This window comes from Dendropsophus ebraccatus, chromosome 7 (assembly GCF_027789765.1).
Source record: "Dendropsophus ebraccatus isolate aDenEbr1 chromosome 7, aDenEbr1.pat, whole genome shotgun sequence".
Classification (NCBI taxonomy): Eukaryota; Metazoa; Chordata; class Amphibia; order Anura; family Hylidae; genus Dendropsophus; species Dendropsophus ebraccatus.
Genome location: NC_091460.1, coordinates 85,110,406 through 85,130,243, shown reverse-complemented (window position 1 = coordinate 85,130,243; position 19,838 = coordinate 85,110,406).

The following is a 19,838-nucleotide window of genomic DNA, read 5'->3' as shown; positions in this document are numbered from 1 at the left end:
CATACCCACTCACAAAATCACTACCCCTACCCCCTCACCCACATTCACACGTACACACGTACAAACTGTGGGGAGTTATGATGCGGGTGCGCACGGATGCGCCCGCCTTAGAACCCTGCGGCACCAAAGATCATCCGGCTGGTACTGCAGTACTGGCCGGGAAGATCTTTTCAGAGATCTTTTCAGAGACGTTGTGTGAACATAGCCAAATACTGTAAAGCTCCAAGAATTGCATCTTCCAATCTTCATAGATGTATTAAATTAATTGATAATCCTGTCCTTGTCCCTGTCCCATATCATAAAAAAGTCTTTTTATATCTTTTTCTTTATCTTTTCTCACTTCTTCTTATTTCCTACAGATATATGCGGCCAGCGCTGAGTAGCCTGAAGCGGAAGTGATGTAATACCCGCGCGAACCAGTGCCCGTGTTCAAAAAGCCATAGTGCTTGTAGTTTTTCATCTACAGATCCAGATGAACCCTTATCTTTTGCACCACTAAAATTATATGCGCGTTGAAAATGAAAAGAAAACACAAATGATAGGCAACTTGCATAACTTTTTTTTTTTACAGCTTTTAAAAAATTAAAACCTATTAAAAAAACTTAAATGTTCCATAAAATTGTTCTATTCCCATCCTTACAATGCTTTTATTTTTTGGTCTATGGGATCTTGTTATGTGTAATTTTTTTGCGCCATGATCTGTACTTTCTATCGGTAACTTACTTGCATATATGAAACTTTTTGATCACTTTTTATCACAATTCTTCTGGATTTCATGTGACCAAAAAATGCACAATTTTGCACTTCAGAATTTTTGGTGCTTACGCAGTTTACCGTGCGAGATCAGGAATGTGATAATTTAATATTTCGGGTGATTACACACACAGCGATACCAAACATGTTTGTTTTTTTATTTATATTTATAAAATACGAAAAGTCGGGTAATTAAAACTTTTATTAGGGGAGGGAATTTTTTTTTATTAATAAAAAATGTAAATATAATAGAGAACTGATCCATTAGATCAGTGCTCTATTACTCTGGTCTGCTGCAGACCAGATACATAAATTGCTGAGCCGGGATTAGCGTCATTACAGATCCCCCCTCCACCATTACATATCTCGGTGCGACCCCTTTCTGAACATTCCCACCCGCAGCAGGATGTCTTTCTGTGGGAATGGGTTAAACGCCCCCAAAAGATGCATGCGTCTTTTGCGTCTTGCAGTTTATCGAATCAATAACCAGGTGTTAATATGTCTGTTTGTTTTGTTTTGAGGCCCAGATTCAGTAAGGTTATTGACCCAGATGACGCAGAACATACCCGTACTTCCTTGGTGTCTAATGTGCTACTGTATAATGTGCTATAATATGCCACTTCATAGCATATGAGGGACGGCTGCAATGTGACTATGTTGGTCCCGATCTCTTTTGTGGCCGCTTGAGGTCTCTTACCTTCCTATGTACGGTCCTGCCGATGCTCTGCTCATAGAGCCTGCCACATAACACCGAGAGTGCTGATAAAACTGATCAGTGCTATGCCTATGGCGTGCATAATTGTCCGATCAATTAAAATAGAACACTGATCCTGCACGGCTAACGATAAACGAAATGAGGTGGAAAAGTACCATGTTATGACAGATTGAAAGACGTCATTAACCCTTTAATGACAGCACCAATTTACATGTTTGCGTTTTTATTTTTTCCTCCTCGCCTTCTAAGAGCTATAGCTCTTTTATTTTTCCATCTACAGGGCCCTGTGAGGGCTTGTTTTTTTCAGAACAGGTGTACTTTGTTATGGCATCTTTCAATCTACCATAACATGTATGAAAGAACCCCTAAAATATATTTTGGGGTTTCTTGTTTACGTAATGCACTTTACAGTAAAACCAACATGATATATTTATTCTATAGGTCAGTCTGAATACAGCAATATGCAGTTTATATTACTTTTTTAATGATTTTATTAACAGCAAAGCCTTTTTTATTTGCAAATGGGTGTGATTACGATGGCCCTATTGTGACTCTTATAGCGCTTTTATTTTTTTACCTACGGGGCTGTATGTGGTGTAATTTTTTTGCACCATGATCTTTAGTTTTTATTAGTACCATGTTTGTTTTGATAGGACTTATTGATCAATTTTTATTTTATTTTTTTAAATAAAATGTAAAAAAAGGAGTAATATTGTTTTATTTTAATAGATCGGATGATATACTACGTTATATCATATGTTTATTTGTTTTTTTTTTATTTTTAAGTGTTTTATTTATACAATGGGAAAGGGGAGTGATTTAATTTTTTATTGGGGTAGGGGCTATGGTGTGTTTTAAAAAAACTTTTTACATTTTTTTCTTGACACTTTTTATGTCCCCCAAGAGGACTTTAACATTTTTTATTGGATTTTTAACACTGATCACTGCTATGCCAAACTCTATGTATCGATTGCCGATCTGACTGCCGGGAGGCAAGTAAGGGACCGGCAGTCAGATAGATCAATCGTAACCCCCCATCCCACTGGGGGGGGGTCCCGATCGGACAGTGAAAGGAGCTGCAGTGCCCGTCATTAACAGTAAGGCCCGTCATTCACAGTGAGGACCTGTCTGCATATGAGCTCACTCCATAGCGTAGTCGGACCTACTGGCGTACAGGTACATCATGGGTCCTTAAGTGACAGGATTCCATGATGTATCGGTATGTAATGGGTCTTTAAGGGGTTAAAAAATATACACATATTCCTGGGAAAAACAAGCCCTTACATGGCCCTGTAGATAGAAAAATGAAAGTGCTTTACTGTAGCTCTTAGAAGGGGAGAAGGGGAAAAAAATTAAAATTGACATGGTCACATGGGTCATTTTGGGCTGGGTCATGAAGGTGTTAATGTATCAGTGTAAAGCAATCTTGAATCTGGTCTTATTCTCTATTCTTTTCTCTTTTACTAGTGGGGTTTTATGTTCTATTTTAGTGTATCTCAATTGACTAGATTTTAATTTCCATTTTTTGGAAGTTGGATGGACCATTTAGCTCAACTGTCAGATTACAGTAATTTTGCTTGACATGTAAAAAAAACAAAAAAAGGTTCTGGGGGTTTAATTTATCCAATATTTAAAAAAAAAAAAAAAGTTACAAACCTCAACTGTCTGTGCTTAGGCCCCTCAGGGTCGCAGAGAGTCTGAGTGCTGCCCCTGCCCCACCACCTTCTGATCCACCAGTGTCCAATGATGTCCATGGAGAAAAGGTAATCATATGCTGTTGGTCCACTGATGACCACTGCTGTTCTGGGAGAAAATTGATGTTACGTCGCTGGTCCACCAATGTCCACTGCTGTCCTGGGAGAAAATTGATATTATGCTGCTGGGCCATCGATGTCCACTGCTTCCCTGGGAGAAAAGTTACTCCGCTGGTCCAACGTACAGTATTAGTAAGTGTACTCAATGCACTTACTGACAGCAGCTCCCTGTGTATAGAACTAAAATCAGACTCCCCTCCTGTGGTGAGTCTATCCATAAGATAGCTGAGCATAAAGGAGCATGTGACCAAGCCTCTCAGTGTCCACCACTGAGCCTGTATATGCCTACGGAGAAGACTGAGGGGCAGGGCATGGCCACATGCTCCTTCATGTCAATGATCTTAAAGACAGGCTCACCACAGATCAGAGGAGCACAGCCTGAAGGGGGCGACTCACAGGGCGACACACAATGAGCTGCGGTCAGTAAGGGCTGTGAGTATACTTACTTACTACACACTGAACAATTTTACTAGAAAGTGGCCAACCCCTAAGTACTAGAGCCCATTTTTGAAATTTGACCTGTCTCACTTTATGCGGTTATAGCAATATTATGCTATAACTCAATTCTGAGTTCATCATTACGTGTGGGACAATATGGTTGTCCGGTAATCATTGGGGCTGTGCGATTGTTCTGCATAGCCCCTATGGTGAATAAGGGAAACATTCTCCTTCTGTTCTGGCGTATAGATGCTGCAATCGCACTGATTGCAGCAGCTAGACAGTTAACTGCCGTGATTTGGGCTTGGCCAGGGTCTTGACAGTTGCGGCAGTTGCCTGTGTATCCCTGACAGCTGGGACAGGACCTACCGCAGATTAAGCATATAATGACTGTGTGGTGTCCCACTACGGGTGTTGCTATTAGTTACACTCTTCCCAAAAGCCTGTACTTTTTGTAAGCAAGTGGTGATGTAGTAGTGATAAAGTTTTGCCACAAGATGTCGATGTTGTAAGTATGTATGTACTTAGTTGCTGCACAGATGTAGGATTGAAAGGGTTATTGCTAGAGATAAGCGATTAGTGAAATATTTGATTCGATTGGATTCGATTAGAATAGCTCCCGATATTCGACTATTCGAACGAATCCCATTATAGTCTATGGGAGAAAAATCCTTGGGACCTTGAAATCAAGATTCGACCACTAGGAGGTTACCAAGTTCCCAATGAAACCTCAGGAAATGATGCCAACACCTCTGGAAGGCACATGGGACAGCAGGGGAAGCATGCCTGGGTACATGAACATAAAGCAGAAGTGTACCTTTTGGTATAGCGGTACTTGCGTACGTATTAGGTGGTGTGTAATATTAGCGTATGTTTGTTTTTTGTTTATTTAGTACACTTGTGAAATACAATTGTTTGCAGGGTTATATATTGCCCAGCCAGTGATGTGAATTGCAAACATATATATATATATATTGCATATATATATCCACTTTCAGTATTACGCCACTATCACAGGCTATCAACTACAGACTTCAAACACAATATACTGTAACCACTTTTTATAATGGAAAAAAGGGAGGGGTTGTCAGAGCCCATGCTGACAATCTTAGGCAGGGGGAGGAGGGAGGCTGTCCCTGCTTGAGACCCGGTACCCGCCTCCACAACATTCACCTAGTGTCTAGTGTGCCGTCAGTGAGATATAGGGTCCCTGGCTGCAAGCACTTGTCCACACGTCGGTGGCCAAGTGAACCTTTGCGCTAACTGCGTAACTCAGGGCCCACCCGATGTTAGGGGATAAGTGCTAGTGCAAGGCGGGGACAGCACACCTGGAAAAGTAGTGGTGGCTAGGGACGGAATACCAAGGTGCGGCAGCGGCCATCAGGTCACGGAAGGCTTGGGTCTCCACAAGCCTAAACGGCAACATCTCCATGGCCAGCAATTTGGAGATGTGGCAGTTTAAGGCTTGGGCAGAGGGGTGAGTAGAGGCGTACTTACGCCTGCGATCAAATGCCTGACTGATGGACAATTGCAGTGAAAAGGTGCATTATGGTGCAGGCGAAGGAGCAGATGCAGACACAGGCAAAGGGGAATGTGAAGAAGGCACCAAAGTGTCCAAAGCACAGGCAGATGGCGAGGTGTCCTTGTTGGTGGTCTGGACTGTAGCGCTAGCAGAGAAAACAGGGGAAGAGTCAGCAGTGGCATTTGCTCTTTCCCACTGAACACAGTCCTTTGCTTCCAGGTGACATGGCATTGCCGAGGTGGTCAAGTTGCTCTTCGTAGAGCCTCTACTCAGTTTGGAGTGACATAGCGTGCAGACCACGATCAGCTTTTCATCCGCGCAAACATTAAAAAACTTTCACACCAAAGAACTGTGTGACATTAAGGGGGGAGCTTGGCGTTACTGGCTGCTTCGGGAAAAAGCTTCTACCCTGCTTACTCTGGCCTGTCTTCACTGACTCGTCTGTCCTCTACCTCTTTGCGCCTTTTTTGGTAGGGTGCGGGCCTCCACACATCCACTACTTTCCACACTGGACATCACCCTTTGCCAGGTTGGATTGTTCGCTTCATCGTCCATCCCCTCCTCCTCTATCTCATCACTCTGCTGCTCATCCTGCACACTGGGCATGGCAACTGTTTGGCTTAATGGCAATTGGGTCTCCTCATCGTCAGTCCTCACGACTTCAGGTTGCTGGTCCACAACAACAAAATCAACTGGACATGATGAATGCTCCAGATTTTGTGCATGGCTATAAATAAAATCCTCAGGTAGCTCCTGGGATTCATCAAGTATTTGAACACTGTCCAAAGTTTTGCATGTTTTCACTAGAGAAAGCTTTGCGCAAAACATGCGTTGGAGGGGAGCATGCACACACTGCTAAACCACAGGTAGTATCATTAATATGTGAATTTGTTTCTCCTTATGTTTACAATATTGGGCCACTGGGCTTCTGTGTAATACTTTTCAGCAAGGGAATTGTGCAATGAATCATTACTTATAGACTGCTATACATCTTGTTTACTGATTCTAGTGCAATATCGCTCTTAATTTCCTGTGGATTATTATTTTTGTCCTAATGTGCATGGCTATTTGGATTCTTTTATTAATATGTGAAATCATGTTTTTATGAAATTTGATAATAAAGATTACTTATATTTATTACAATAATGTCCTTTTTGTAGGAGATAATAACACCCTTACAATTTGCAGTCACTTAATTGTTCCCATAATATATTGCAACACTTCTGTATTATTCTTGTGCATTATATACAGACAGAAAGCCTATTATGTCCTGTATTAAAGTGACTGTACCACCAGGCCCAGGCAGAAGCACTCGAGGCGGGCCGACCAACCCTTAGTGGGAGGAAACCCTAGTCCCTCTATGATAGGGTTCCATTGATTCTAACTGAGTCTCGTCATGGAGGGGCTGGGGTTTCTTCCCACTAAGGGTGGGTCAGCCCTCCTCCAGTGCTTATGCCTGGGCCTGGTGGAACAGTCACTTTAAGCTATGCCTGAGACCCCAGTTAATGACCACAACATTAAAAGGGTTTTTAATGGCCAGGATTGGCTCCTATCCCACCAGTAGGCTAGCAGTAAGGTGTCAGTTGTGTGTTACAGCAGATAGGCATAAGCCCTACAACTTGTTATATGGAAAGTCTATTGTATTTCTCTATGTCTGTAATCCCATTCAAATATGCTTTCTGTTAAATTGCATATGAGCCTGAAAAAAAAGGCTGGAATACTCCATCAGAAACCATATGAAGAATATATTTTCCTCTAGAAGATTTGCTTCTGGGGAAGAATATCTCCAATATGGTGCCAAATATAAATTATTCAACCTCATGGTACTGAGCCGCATGGCCTCCAATTGCTTTGTGATTTTTGAACATACCTGAAATTCTTTACATGAATATAGCAAAAAAAAAAAGCCAGTGCAGCATGTGCTAAACATTTTATCAATTTCTTCTTTAAAATCTACTTATTAACAATACTTGAAAGTATAAGTAAAAGTTGTCCTAGAAGTCACAGTTTTGTTCAGATTTCAAGTGAAAGTTTTGTTCAGAATGTTGGGAGATTTTATTGTAGTAGGTACAGGCTCAGCTTGATTCTGAATTATAGAACAGTATGTATGACTTTAGCTAATGAGATTGTGCATTTTAAATATAGTTTAATATTTGAATACGAACACTTTCATAAATCTATGGTTTATATTGCCCTGAACTATAAAGGCTTGCCTCTTTTGTTGCACAGAATGTCCTTCTGTTAGGTTAGGTAAAGAATTATTATTTTTTTTTTTAAATTAGTTAGACAGTTTTCAAGTATTTGATTATAATGCTGGTGTTCAGTGTATATTACCGTGATACTTTACTGTAATCTAGAGTATAATTAGGCTATGTTCACATAAAGTCTTTTTTACGTAGGTGAAAAATAGCTGTTTTTTTTTTTTTAATGACAGCCATAATTATTTATCATGATCATTATTGGCGGCCATCATTATAAAAAAAGCTGTTTTAAACAGAAAACATAGGACAATTTTTTTTTTTTATACTGTAAGGTTATGTTCCCACTTTGGGAACATATCGGGGAAAGTTGACCTTCTTATTATGATCAAAGATTCAAATAATGATCATAATCATTATTTGTGGTTGTAATTATAACGAGACAGCCGGCAGGCCGGTGTCATACTACGTGTGACCATAGCCTATGGCTGTATCCATGTTTTCCAGTAAGTCTGGAATCCAACTTCTTCAGACACCAGTAATTAATTGCAGAGCATTCGGGTTTGTGCAAACCCGAGCGTGCTTGAGATTTGCTCATCTCTAAAATAGAGCATATCCAAAACTTTGGTTATAATGTATTGTCAAATTACCAAACTTAAAGGGGTTATCCAGCGCTACAAAAACATGGCCACTTCCATTCCATTTCACTGTATTAAAGGCTTATCCTCCCATAGAAGTAACAGTTTTGAATTATTTGAGAATTCTTTATGTCTCCTTTCTGAAATTGGAAACATCCTGGGATGTTGTATGTCCAAAAGAGCTCTATACAAAACATAATAAACATCTTATTCTTACCTTTACATACTCCCCGCGTCCTGTGGTGTTTCTGGGTCCCTGTTGACTGTAATCACTGGCACACCTAAAAAGAACTCATCTCAGGAGTGACAGCCTGGTCAGCCAATCACTGACTGAGACAGATCAGCACTGCGACCAATGATTGGCTTAGCGGTAGTCTACAGGGAACCTGAAGACGCCACAAGAGGACATCAAGGGAGCGTGCTAAAGTAAGAATTTTTATTGTGTTGTATATAAGGGCAGGTATATATAAAAAGTTTTTAAGTGTCAGAGTATGTGAGAGGCGATTAATTAATATGCTTTTACTTAGATAAAAAAATTATATCCCTTTTTAGGAATTCTTAGCCAGAATTCTCTAGCCGGAATATTTTGCCATTAAACATTGTTTTTGTCATATCTGTGATTTAATTGTAATGACTGCAAGATATGTGCCAGGGATTGCAGAGAGAGTAGCTGACAAAGGGACATTTTAAAATGTGCTGTAAATGTGCTGTAAATGTCACTGCATCATTGAAGTAGTTTAAATGTAAAGCGAACATTTCAATGTGCAAACAAAAGGACATAGCCATTTTTCCTTTCCTGGCACTCATATTGAAAAGGCAATTTTCTGAAAATGTGAAATGATCCACCAAGAAAAAATGCTAGTACTTTTTATCTCACCTTTTGGCTCTAACTGTAAAAGCCACTTGACTTATCCAGTCACACACAGAAAAAGCCACGATTGAAATATTGCAAACATGTCTTTTATTCCCTGCAAAATGAATTTTCTGTCATTTGTAAGTATACTATCAGTAAGCAAAATCCTGGACATTTTGGCTTATACGCTAAATCAAATCACTACTCATTTATGGTCTAGATAGCCTTAGAATTGTGATCTATGTTTCTTGTCATATTTACTGTATATTTGAATGTCTTGGCTTTACCATTAAAATGTCAAATTCTAAAGAGCCATTAATCAGATATAAGGCATCTATCTCAAAGGTTCCTTTATATGTACTATTTTATCTCTGCTTGATGAGATAGGAAATATGCCTGCAGGTGATTCTGAATTGTAGTTCAACTCTTATAAAGTGACAAAAAGTGATGTATAGACTCGCTACCCAGTATAAACCATACACTTACACTGACTTACAGACAGAAAACATTTTCTAAGAAAAGTGTGAATTTTTTTCTTAAACGCTTTTCCTTTGGTTTTACAATATATTTTTTCTTATGCAACTGATAAAAATTGCTGAGCCAGTTGTACTTTGATATATTTGGCAGAAAGCGCTTAGGCATCTGCTTAGACCTGGCAGTTTTATGGATACATAAACATAGTGTTGGCTTTGCAGCGGTAGCTTTAAAATTAGTGCCTATTAAATCATGCCGAATACAGTAGATACAGCTTTATAATATAAAGCATTTGTGGTAGCATTGTTCTATAATGGCAATAAGGAAACATTAGCTATATCCTCTGCAAATATGGGGAAAGAAACTAGAAGCTGATGTAAGATTTAAATCAAAGATTAAGAGTATAATAATGCAGTGTATAATATCAGGTATTTCATTTAGACACTCTGCCACAGGTGGATAAATCAAGCTCCTTTCAATGCAATCTGTCTGTACAATCAAGGGTGTAAGAATGGGTTATTCAAAAAAGCTTACTGAACGCCATTCTGGTATTGTATTAGGATGCCACCATTATGACAAGTAATTTGTTCCCCTTTAGTTTTTCAATAATCAACAGTGAGTGGCTTAATTGAAAAGTGAGAGTGTTTTGTAATCACAGCACTTCTGGCATTGAAGAAGAACTCCAGCGTTCTGGGGAAAAAAACAAACAAACACTGATACGCATACATTTCATACTCACTATCCCTCCAGGGACAATCACCGTTTAAGTTTCTCGCTGGCTGTGTCCCCATCAGCTCTGATCGGCATCTTCGGATCCCCCTCATTTCTGAGTTCCAATAAAGTGAACGGGAAAGAAAAGGCTACTAGTGCGCATGTGCATCGGCAGCCTTTTTATTGGCTGGTGCTAATCAGGGCTGAGCAAGCTCATTACTATTAACTTTGTAATGTGTTATATAACTATATTAACTGTTATATAACTTTATAATGTGTGTTAATTAAGCAGAAAGAGTAAAATTATGGAGTTCCCCTTTAAGTAGAGACTTCATAAAGTTACAGAATGGGTAAGGTCTAATGTCCAAGTCTAAGGTACTCAGTGTTCTGCTAACTCAATAATAGTGATGAGCAAACAGTAAAATGTTCGAGTTTGAGTCAAACCTCCAACAGTAGTGGTGTTCAGTTCGAAGTTTGACTTAAACTCGAACCCTATTAAAGTCAATGGGAGATGTTTGGGTTAATTTTGACACCTATATGTAGGTGAATCTGTAATTATCATCCAGAAGGGTAAACCGGAAACATGGAACCACTTATAGCTTGAAATTTGGCTTTAAAGAGTCACTGTCGTATTTTTTTTTTTGCAGAAATCAATAGTCCAGGCGATTTTAAGAAACTTTGTAATTGGGTTTATTAGCCAAATCTGCCATTATCTGCATGTAAAAAGCCTTTTCCCAGGCCCCCCCTCCTTCCTCTTTTTCATCCACTCTGAAAAATCTGAAAATTGTGACTTGTTGCAGGAGACGTCCCCTGTCTGTTCTAGGGAGAGGGGAGGGGGGAGGAGGAAGGAGGGAGTTAGCCGGCAGCAGAAAGCAGATAACAGAGGATTACAGGCACGGAGCTGGGTGACAGCTGTAATCCGAGCTCAGACAGGTCACTGGTGATGGTCAGAACAGATAACGGGTGAGGGATTTGTAGATTAACTCTTTGTTGTCCTGTTTTGGTCTTTTCTTTGGCTCTCTCCATAGGAGAACAATGAAGACAGGGGGGAGAGCTTCAAACTGCTTTTTAATGATAAAAATGCATTTTTCGGATAATAAACCCAATTACAAAGTTTCTTAAAATCGCATGGACTATTGATTTCTGCAAAAAAAAATTTCACGACAGTGACACTTTAAGAATGAAAGAGATGGGCGAACAGTGAAATATTCGATAATTGGAATAGAATAATGCTAAGCACTAGATTAGTAATGGAGCCCATCTATTAGACAGCTTCCACTGCTAAGCCAAAAATATGAAAGAAAAAAAAATTAGAAAAAAGAATACAAAAACTTTAAAAATCTTTTTTGAAATAAAACACCCTCATTTACTCTTTTATTAAATAAAAAAAACAATAATCTTCTTTCCGAAATCTAGTCCGGTTTTCTTTAACCCGTAAAGTAAAAAAAATAAAATAAAAAAATAACGATACTTTCACTTACTGTCACCATTAAGAGGTTTTAGTAGAGGCTCTTGCACTCCCCAGCCTGTACTGAGACCCCCTAACAATAACAGCAGACAATTCCATCCCCCCCCCCCCAAGAAAATTTACCACTCAGCCGATGGAGCTTTTTCCTGCTTGCTTGCTGGAGGCTGGTGTTGGGACAACTGCGCGCCACTGTAGGCGGACAAAGCAAGTTACGTCTCGCAGGAGATCGGCTATCACTTACGAGAACAGCCTATGCTGAGAGTCCTGGGGGGAGGATGGGGGGAGCTCGAGTTGTCGCTAGCACTATGCACTTGCTAGCGACGCTGAGCCTGATTGCGAGAAAGGGGTGTGTCTTAGGGGGGGTGGGGGTGGGGCTAATGATCTGCGGCAGCCAGGCATTCCTCAGTGCTGGGTGTTAGAACGCAGGACCTTCGTTCCGTACAGGGGCGGGCAAGTGCCAAAGGGGCCCCAGAGGTGCTATGGGCCCTGGAACTTGCCCAAGTATGCCAAGTGCTGACGCTAACACTGACCGCTCCCGGTGTACCTCATAGAGCAGGGCTGCCCTGCTCTGTTTTGTTTCTGTCCATAAGATGGCCGAAATGGAGAAGCATGTGACCATACAACGCCCTCTGTGTCCTCCTTAGGTATATACAGGCTCAGTGGTGGACACTGGGGGGGGGGGTACCCTGGTCACATGCTCCTCCATGTTGGCCATGTTATGGACAGGAACACCTAAGAGCAGGGCAGTACATTCGTAGGAGGGGAGTCTGATTTTTAGCTGTATGAGGTACACAGGGAGCTGCTGTCAGTAAAGACAGTGAGTATACTTACTAATACTGTACACTGAATGATTTTATTATAAAGTGGCCAACCCCTTTGGGAAAAGGAAAAAAAAAAAAACTCTGCCTTTGGTGTTGCTTGCCAGCATTGCCTGCATTTCTGCAAGCTCAAGTTGCAGGCCTGTCAGCAGGTGACTAGCTGCATAAAGGTGGATGGGGACATCATACTGGGGTGTGTAATATACTGGGTTCCTCATACTTAGGCGTGTAATATGCTGGGTTCCTCATACTGGGGTGTGTAATATGCTGGGGTCCTCATACCGAGGTGTGTAATAAAACAGTTTCTGACATGTGGGTACTGATTTATTTTGTAGAGCGACGACAACAACACAGGCAGCGTTCAAGACAGGCGTATCCTCTGCCCACACCTTCTAGTAAGTATAAAGATATGCATATTTAACCCCTAATGACCGGTTGTAAAATGGCCTTAACCCCTTAAGGAAAGAGCCAATTTCGATTTTTGTGTTTTCGTTTTTTCCTCCTTGTGCTTAAAAGGCCATAGCACTTGCATTTTTCCACCTAGAGACCCACATGAGCCCTTATTTTTTGCGTCACTAATTGTACTTTGCAATGACAGGCTGAATTTTTGCATAAAGTACACTGCGAAACCAGAAAAAATTCAAAGTGTGGTGAAATTGAAAAAAAAAAACGCATTTTGTTTATTTGGGGGAAATGTGTTTTTACGCCATTCGCCCTGGGGTAAAACTGACTTGTTATATATGTTCCTCAAGTCGTTACGATTAAAACGATATGTAATATGTATAACTTATATTGTATCGGATGGCCTGTAAAAAATTTAAACCATTGTCAACAAATATACGTCACTTAAAACCGCTCCATTCCCAGGCTTATTGCGCTTTTATCCTTTGGTCTATGGGGCTGTGTGAGGTGTCATTTTTTGCGCCATGATATGTTCTTTCTATCAGTACCTTGATTGCACATATACAACTTTTTGAACGCTTTTTATTACAATTTTTCTGGATTTGATGCGACCAAAAATGCGCAATTTTGCACTTTGGGATTTTTTTGCGCTGACGCCGTTTACCATGCGAGATCAGGAATGTGATTAATTAATAGTTCGGGCGATTACGCACGCGGCGATAGCAAACATGTTTATTTATTTATTTACTTTTATTTATAACCTGGGAAAAGGGGGGTGATTCAGACTTTTATTAGGGGAGGGGGCTTTTTATTAATAATGACACTTTTTTTTTTACTTTTACACTTATACTAGAAGCCCCCCTGGGGGACTTCTAGTATAAGTGCTTTGATCTCTCATTGAGATCTCTGCAGCATAGATATGCTGCAGAGATCCATGAGATCGGCACTCGTTTGCTTTCGGCTGCTGCAGCCGGAAACAAACGAGTGCCGAGTCGGGGACGACGCCATCTTGGAGCGGTCCCCGGCCGGCTTCAGTTACGGAGATAGCTCCTCCGGGATAACATCCCGGAGGAGCGATCTCCACACTAGACACTAGGGATGACGCTGCGTCCGGTAATCGGATGCAGCTGTCATGTTTGACAGCTGCATCTGATTATTGTATTAGCGGGCACGGCGATCGGACCGTGCCCGCTAATACCAGCGGTCCCGGGCTACAAGTGGCACCCGGGACCGCCGCGGTTCAGAGCTGGGTCGCCGCGCGGCCCCGCTCTCAACTCCCTTACCGGCATCAGGGCGTAAATTTACGCCCAATGTCGTTAAGGCGTTAAAGGAGTGGTGCGCTAAAAAATGTTTTCCCCCATTTCCTCCCCACATGAAAAGTGCTTCATACTATGAAAAGCCCCATGTGCAAAAAAAAAAAAATTTAAACAAACCGTAGACTACACTGTATAATCCATATACGATATATATATATATATATATATATATATATTTATATATATATATATATATATATATATGTGTGTGTGTGTGTGTGTGTGTGTGTGTGTGCATATATATATATATATATACACACACACACACACACACACACACACACACACACACAATTTTTTCAACAGTAAATTGTATTTTCGCATTCAGCTGTGACACAATGTCTCCTTCTATAGCTCAGAATCAGTGATACAGTAGAGCAGAAATGGAATAGGAATAGGATTCCATCCCAAATGATTCCCCATCAGCAGTGCTAAAGTTGATTACAGATAAATGAAATGCCTTTTTTAAAACATTTTTTTTGGATAGCTGCTGCACCACAGAGGACACCATCTTCAGCAAAGAGCCCAGACCCTCCCACACCACCTCAAGTGATAAAAGTAGACCCTAATGGTAGGTACCTTACAGGGGCGTAACTAGAAATGGCTGGGCCCCATAGCAAACTTTTGATTGCCCCCCCTCCCTCAATCGATCGACCACTACGCCATCAAAACACTCAGCTCTACACAGTACTGTAAACCAAATACATTACAGTGCAGTTATATCAGGTGACTCACAGGGGGCGTCTTCTCTGATCAGAGTTGTTTCCTTTTCATTTTCTTCTCCATCTGCCCTGGGCCATTATGAGAACTTCTCCGAGCCACGAATCCACATAATCTGCCAGACAAACATATTAGGCTCCTTATACTGGCACCATCCTCATCTCTATACACACTGCACATCTGTATTGGCCCCTTTACACCCTCATTTAATTGGTAGCCCTAACACTATGTGACCCCCTTATAGTATATGCCCCTCTGTGTATTCCCCCTTACTGATGCCCCCATGTTAGCCCCTTATAAATGACCCCCCTGTGCTTTCCATCCCCCTCATAGATGGTCCCCCATGTTGCCCACCCCCTTATAGATGCCCCTCATGTTGTCCCCGTATAGATGCCCCCCTTGTGTTGTGCCCCTATAGATGCCCTCTCATTTGGTCCCCCTATAAATGCCCCTTATGTTGTCTCCCTAGAGATGCCCCCCTTTATAATCCCACTATAGATGGCCCCTTGTATTATCCCCCATAGATGCCCCCCCCTGTATTATGCCCCATAGATGCCCCCCTGTATTATCCCACATAGATGCCACCCCCCTTTATTATCCACCATAGATGCCACCCCCCCTGTATTATCCCCCATAGATGGCCCCCTGTATTATCCCCCATAGATGCCACCCCCCCTGTATTATCCCCCATAGATGGCCCCCTGTATTATCCCCCATAGATGCCACCCCCCTGTATTATCCCCCATAGATGCCACCCCCCTGTATTATCCCCCATAGATGCCCCCATTTATTATTCCCCATAGATGCCCCCCCCCCCTTCCTGTATATCCCCATAGATGATACATAGATGTATCATCCCCCTTTGCAAAGCAGATTAAAAAAAAAATAAACACACAACTCACCTAACTCCCCTGTCGGCTGTCTTCTCCGCTTCTCCTCAGGGGGCTTCCTGGGGGGTGTCCAGGGGATTCCAAAGCAGCACTGGTACCGGACTCAGCGTCCACCCGGGCTAGTACTTTGGTCCTTGCTCTGTTCTTGCCCATCTTTAATAAGGTACCAGGGGCGGTAGCAGCCGTAGCGTGGGCCCCCGGAGCTGACATAGTCTGCAGCACCTGCGAGGCCTGCTCGGGGTCCGTGGGTGTCCTGGTAAATTGGGGGCAGCACTGGTACCGGACTCAGCGTCCGCCTGGGTTGGTACTTCCGGCGCAGAGCGTCTGTGCCGGAAGTACAGGCCGGGGGGCGGACTCTGAGCTCTTTGGTACCTGTGCTGCCGGGGATAGGACGGGATGACAAGGGGGGGGTCCCTCGCGCGTCCCGTCCTATCTCCGGCAGCACAGGTACCAGAGAGCTCAGAGTCCACCCCCCCGCATGTACTTCCGGCACAGACGCTCCATGCGCCGGAAGTTCCAGCCCGGGAGGACGCTGAGTCCGGTACCAGTGCTGCCCCCAATTTACCAGGACACCCACGGAACCCAAGCAGGCCTCCCAGGTGCTGCAGACTATGTCAGCTCCGGGGGCCCGCGCTACGGCTGCTACCGCCCCTGGTACCTTATTAAAGATCGGCAAGAACAGAGCAAGGACCAAACCTGCTCTGGGACACTGTGCTGCAGATGGACCTTCCTTCTACAATATATATGCTAATTTGTTCTGTTTTATTTTTCAGCTCCAACCGTCATGGATTCTTCGGGGGAATTTTCACCTAGGCCGTTCCAAGATCAGCCATTATCTGTGTCCGGTATTAACAAACCCCTAATCCTACAAACTTATATATGTCCAAGCATTAGGGATCATTGACACATTAATTTACGTCCTACTTTTAACGGACATTTTAAGCTGAAGGTGTCTGCCCTCATCAGACACCGGGCGGGGGTTATTTTTAGGGTACAGCCGGTAAAGGGGGGGGGGGGGGGGATAGAGGCTGCTGGTCACTTACCTTCCCGGTTTCATCGCTGGGTCCTGTCCCGATCGTGCCACCCTGTTCTCCCATCCAGCCACTGCTTCCTGGTCTGAGCTGTGGCTTGAGACGTGACGTTTCAAGGCAGCTCAGCCATTCAGCGGTCGGAGCGGAGTCCTGCTTCGGCCGCTGAATAGCTGAGCTGAGCCGGACGGGAGAACGGGGCGGCATGATCCAGGACTAGCTGATGGAACCGGGGAGGTAAGTGATTGGCGGACTCTATTTCCACCCCTTCCCCGGCCATACCCTAAAAATAACCTCCGACCGGAGAACCCCTTTAACCAGTAGGAAGAAGGAGAGTGATTATGCTGTCTAGAGCTTTAGTGTGGCCACATCTGGAATACTGTGCCCAGTTCTTGAGAAATCACCTAAACAAGGATATTGATAAAATATAGCGGGTCCAAAGACGAACAACAAAAATGGTGGAGGGTGTCAGTCATAACATCTACCAGGAAAGAGTTAAGAATGTCAATCTATATAGTCTAGAGGTAAGAAGGGAAAGGGGGGGAAATGATATGAAATCTTTATATATGTTACAGGAGTAAATGAGGTTCAAGAGGGAAGTGTTTTAGGAAACAACTGAACTCAAGAACAAGAGGTTTATTTGGATGAAATGAAAAAATGAAAATGATCTGAGATGAGAACATATTACTTTACGGAAAGAGTATTAGATGCTTGGAGGAAATTTTCAGCAGATGTAGTTGATAAATCTACAATAGCCTGCCTGGTGTATACATATCTATCCTAAGATAATAAAAAGGGAAATACTAATAGGGCAGACTAGATGGACCCAGTGGTCTTTTTCTGCTGACAATCTTCTATGTTTGCATATTTCTATATAAAGCCCATATGAAGAGCAAGTTAAATCACATCTGCGTGTTATTATCGGGTTAATCAAGGCAGTGAAAGAGTTGAAAATTATAGTTTATCATACTAATTATATAACTTTTTTGTACTTCAACAGAAATACCCACCGACTTTGAATTGTAGGCAGCATGCCGTCACATGTCCACCCGCCTTTATGCACCGAGTCACCTGCTGAGAGGCCTGCAACTTGAGCTTGCAGAAATACAGGCAATGCTGGCAAGGCAACGCCAAAGGCAAAGTTAATTTTTTTTCTTACTTTTCTTAAAAAATATTTTTTTTTATTGTTAATAAAAATCTTATTTATGTATGCAGTGTTTGTCTTTATTTTTTCCACTCCTTTTTAGCAACCACCTTTCTACCAGTTGGAGGGCTGTAGGTGTGGAGGAGTCTAATAATGCACAGTTCAGTTCAGCTTATAGGAAAAGAGCTGTAATAACTAAATAAATTCACGGACACAAACGAGATGTACATTTAGTAACTGTATAACAGAGGTCTACTATTTCGTATTTTTCCTGACTGACAGAGGACCTTTTTCAGCTTATAGGAATAAAGCTATAATAACTCAAGAAATGCATGTACACAAATGAGATGTACGTTTGATTACTGTATAACAGATGTCTCCTATTTCTTACTTTTCCTGATGGACAGAGGGCGTTTTTCAGCTTATTAGAATACAGCTGTAATCACAAAACAAATGCACGTACACTAATGAGATGTACATTTAAGTAATGTATAACAGATGTGAGCAGGCCAAAATACACTTGTGGGCACTATGTATGAATTGGCAAATCCAATATGCAGCCTGCAATCCCAAAGATATGTATTGCTGTGGCTGCAATGGTGTCTATGGACAGGAAAATGCTTGTGGCAAATATGCTAGTGTAACCTTGATGAACACCCCATTAACCTGTCTAATCTCACTGCCTATCTGTGAGATAGCTGTCTGTACAGAAAAGTGAGTGAGGAGACAATGGCTTCCAGAACGCAGCACAGTGACTATTTGAAATGGCTGCATGCAGTCAGATGATACACTATGATAGCAGTCTGTACAGCACAGTGAGTGAGTGAGTGAGTGAGTGAGGAAACAATGGCTCCCAGAACGGAGCACATTGATTAATGAAAATGGCAGCGTGCACCGATAGTGCACTGAGATTGCAGTCCATAAAGGATGCTGAATGAGGAGAAAATGGTGCCCAGAACGCGTCACAGGGACTTTTATGTGACATGGTCTTGTGATTTTAGCAGCCAATGAGACCCCCTACACCTCAGCAATGACACTTCTGCTCTGCACCGATTGGCTGGCAAAAAAGGCACTCGAACACCAACTCGAAAGAACAGTAAAATGTTTGGTTCGGTTTGAGTTTGAGAAAATTGAGATGTTCGACTCGAACTTAACTTTTCTCGAACAGTTCGATGAACACTACTCAATAACTGCAGAGCTTCAAACATCATCAGGCATTTAAAATAACACCAAAAGTATACAAGGAGCACTTTTTTAAAGTTTGACAAATCATGCTTCTTTAAATGGCAGTCTGATGGATGAGTCTAGGTTTGGCAACAACAATGAGGTTGTTTTTCATTGATTGGACTAGGCCCCATAGTTTTAGTGAAGAGAAACTATAAAGGGGTTGTGCCATGAAGCAAAGTTGGTAATAGTCTGTGAGCTCATGCAATAGTCTGTAAGCTCATGCATGCGAGCAGGGCCCTCACTCCTCATGTATGGATAATTATATGTAAATCTCTGTTATGTTTGAATTTTGTCTATGTATGTACCCCCAGAATTGTAAAGTGCTGCGGAATCTGTCGGCGCTATATAAAAATAATAATAATAATAATAATAATAATAATAATAATAATAATAATAATAATAATAATTATTATTATTATTATTATTATTATTATTATTATTATGTGTACCACATACATATACACTCACCGGCCACTTTATTAGGTACACCATGCTAGTAACGGGTTGGACCCCCTTTTGCCTTCAGAACTGCCTTAATTCTTCGTGGCATAGATTCAACAAGGTGCTGGAAGCATTCCTCAGAGATTTTGGTCCATATTGACATGATGGCATCACACAGTTGCCGCAGATTTGTTGGCTGTACATCCATGATGCGAATCTCCCGTTCCACCACATCCCAAAGATGCTCTATTGGATTGAGACCTGGTGA